General features: G+C 36.1%; 1 long non-coding RNA gene across 1 annotated transcript; it reads left to right on the top strand.

Annotated features, from left to right (window-relative positions):
- The first annotated feature begins 588 nt into the window (after positions 1–588).
- On the top strand, positions 589–971 carry LOC120722597. Its single transcript, XR_005693545.1, has 2 exons — positions 589–705; positions 817–971. It is a non-coding gene; the product is annotated as an uncharacterized LOC120722597 (long non-coding RNA).
- The last annotated feature ends 2,455 nt before the right edge of the window (positions 972–3,426 follow it).

The raw sequence follows: 3,426 nt of genomic DNA on the forward strand, positions 1-3,426 counted from the left end.
TTCACATTCTGTCTCTCACAGTTGAAGTGTACCTCTGGTGCAAATTACTGACCTCTGTCATCATTTTAAGTGGGGGAACTTGCACAATCGGTGGCTGACTAAATACTTTTTTGCCCCACTGTAAATGTCTTGTTTCATTTTATCAACACATAGCAGAGAGTTAACAAGGAATCCATAAAAAGAGCACATGTAAATGTTCACTTTAATTTCTGTCTGCATGGCAGACATAGCGCTGTTTTACAGACAACTGACATTGTCTGCCAAAAATGAGAATTTTGGTCTTTGCTATCTTAGTTTTTGAAGCCAATTTTGGACCTCAGTGGCAAACTGAGCTACACTGCATGCTCACATGGAACATTTCATTGAGGAGGTGTCCCCACCCTGACAGGATTTATTGTGGGGACTAACTTCAGCACTTTATTGTCCTTAAACACGATGCTGCATTCAGTAACACTTGAAACTACAGTGACTGAGACCATTAATGTATCAGGAATATATTTACTGGTGTCATAAATCAGTTGAAAATCTGGCTTTTTTTTTTCTTGTACCAATAAATAAAATCAATGTAGATTTAAATAAGACATCAAGTTTCCTCCTGGTTACTGATATTATTGTTTTCAATGATCTTCTCTTCATTCACAGGAACATCAAGTCCTGCAGCTGATGCAGCAGTTTATTCTGAAGTCACATCAGGAAGCTCTCTCAGTAATTCTGCTGCCATGCAGGCTGATTTATTCTTCACATTATTAAATGTCTTCAGCTCATAATATCTTTACATGTTGGAAATCACTTTGTCTTTTTGTGCTTGTCTTACAGGTCAGTGAGGAGAGCTGTAGCAGCAAAGCCAAGAAGAAGCTTTTTATGAAGCCACTCTTGCTCCTCTGCTGCCCAAATATCAGACATGCTCAGCTTTATGTGCAGTTACAATATTACATCATAATATCAGACATATTGCTCTCTTATAGCATAAAACAAATGCAGGTGTATTCATGCTCTTTATATTCAGTTATTTGTATAAAGATTTTGTAATAAACCTTGAATGTATCTAACATGTTCCAACAGCAGTGAGAACAAAGTGTGAAATATGTGACCTTCAGTATCTGACAGCACAACTTAAAGTCAGTGTTTGCAGTGTTTCACAAGTAAATACTGATATGGGCTCCAACAAATACTTTAACTGTGTTTGTCCAAAGATCTCCTAAAATATGTAAATAAGAACTATATCATAGGCAGTGAATATATTTGAATGTATTTCAAAGGATTTGAAAGTATTTGTGTTTCTGATCATTTTATGCTTCTGTAGTTAGAAGGTAGAAATAAAATCTTTTTACATTTGAACATTTCATATTTATGTTTGATTTTAGTTTCCTGTATGAGATTATCCACAAACTAACAAAACAACCACTGGAACAGTTTATAAAAGTGTTGTCATGGAAACCTCAAAAAACAGACGTGAGTCTTATTTGCAAAGCGGCCAAAGTGGTCACTAACAGTTCAGAGCACAACAGCAGTCTGCATGTATCTGACACAGAGGACTGAAGTAGTAACTGCAGTAACTCTCTCTCCCTATATATATATATATATATATATATATATATAAATATATATATATATATATATATATATATATATATATATTAGGGGTGCAACGATACACAAAATTCACGGTTCGGTTCGGTTCGATACTTTGGTGTCATGGTTCGATTTTTTCGATACGAAAAATGTTCATGCCCTTTTTAATTTGTCATTTATTACAATTATAAATATATATTTTAACTGAAAAGTACAGTTTTTAAATTTAATGTTGCTGAAACGACAAAATAATAAAAAAATCTATCTGATCGAGAAATCACTCATCTTTGGAAAAGAGAGTTTATTACAGAGAAATGGTTCTTTCCAAAATAAAAGCTATACTAAATGCTTCTTCTGGGCTATATTCTCAGCAGCATATTAAACACATCAGGTCCCCATAAGGAGAATCATGTGCTAACGGCTGTCTAAATGACTCTGGTATAGTTTGTAGCATGCGTGCTTACTTTACTTTCTGTCTCTCACAGATATTTTTTTTAAATCTAATGATAGACTGAGCCACTAAGAAAAGAGGAAATGCAGCCTGTGGTTTCCGCCTGAAGTTTCCCTTGTTATAAATGTCTTGTTTCATTTCTTGTACCAATAAATAAAATCAATGTAGATTTAAATAAGACCATCATTATTATTCCATTAGAACTTTATGGTAAATGGTCTGTATTTCTATAGCGCTTTACTTGGTCCTAAGGACCCCAAAGCGCTTTACACTATACACAATCATCCACCCATTCACACAGGACTGTTAACACAATGTAAAACTATTGCTTGGTTGTATCAAGTTTGTATTATTATTTTATATGAAGTTGAATGAAGTTCATGTTAACTGTTTGTAATGAGGACCTCGGTTATAGTTTCACAGGAAGTCTCACTTCTCGGTAAAGACACATGATTGGTGGAAAATACTGTGTGAATATTTCTAATATTTAGTTCTGGCGTGAATGCTGTGGTTACGGCAATGATTGATTGAAAGGCTTTTTATATTTCCTCAGTAAGGATTTAGTTTATAAAATTACTATGGCAACAGGTTTAAGAAATATGTGTTATAACACCATTAGAATTGTTTACTAATAGGTTACTATACCTGGCTTCTGTTTCAGGGCTTCTACAACAAGTTCACAAAATCTACAAACTATAATAAAGCTGCAAACAATGAACAAGTAATCCAAAGCAGACTGGTGTCAGTTCTGTGACTGAGGACAAAGAGGAACTGAAGCTTGAAGCTCAGTTAGGTTTTGCTTGTAAAGACTGTCTCTAAATTCAGCCAAACGATGGACAGTCTTAACAAAGATGAGCTGAAATTTCTCTTCAGCCTGATGACTTTTTTCCTACGGTTACTTTATAACCTTATTTCTCCAATCGAGGGAATCTCTCTCCACACATGGAATGTTACATATTCTATGTGGACGGAATCACCCGTACATGAGGCAGGGTTTTGAAATTCTTTAATACACTCTGGTTTACAAGGTCACACCTCACGGCTTAGTTTGATAGGAACATGTCTCCAAAAGCCCTCGAAGCTGGAGAGATAATCTCTCACTCAGAAAACCAAGGTTTTTGTGGGCCTTTTTTAGCTTTATTGTACAGAGCAGTGAAGAATGACAGGGGAGAGAAAAAGGCGAAGACATGTGGCAAAAGACCATGGGTTGGACTCAACCCAGGCCAGCCGCTCTACGCAATGCAGTAAATGGTTGCCATCCCAGTGAGCTAATCCGGCGCCCGAAAACCAAGGTCACAAAGTATTTTTACGTTCTCTATCACATCGAGCCTATGTCTCCACTCTGGTATATGTGCATGGGGTAACTCTCCCTGTGAACAGATGGTGCAGTCCAATACTTAAGG

This window comes from Simochromis diagramma, unplaced genomic scaffold (genome assembly GCF_900408965.1).
Source record: "Simochromis diagramma unplaced genomic scaffold, fSimDia1.1 OVJJ01000650.1, whole genome shotgun sequence".
Lineage (NCBI taxonomy): Eukaryota > Metazoa > Chordata > Actinopteri > Cichliformes > Cichlidae > Simochromis > Simochromis diagramma.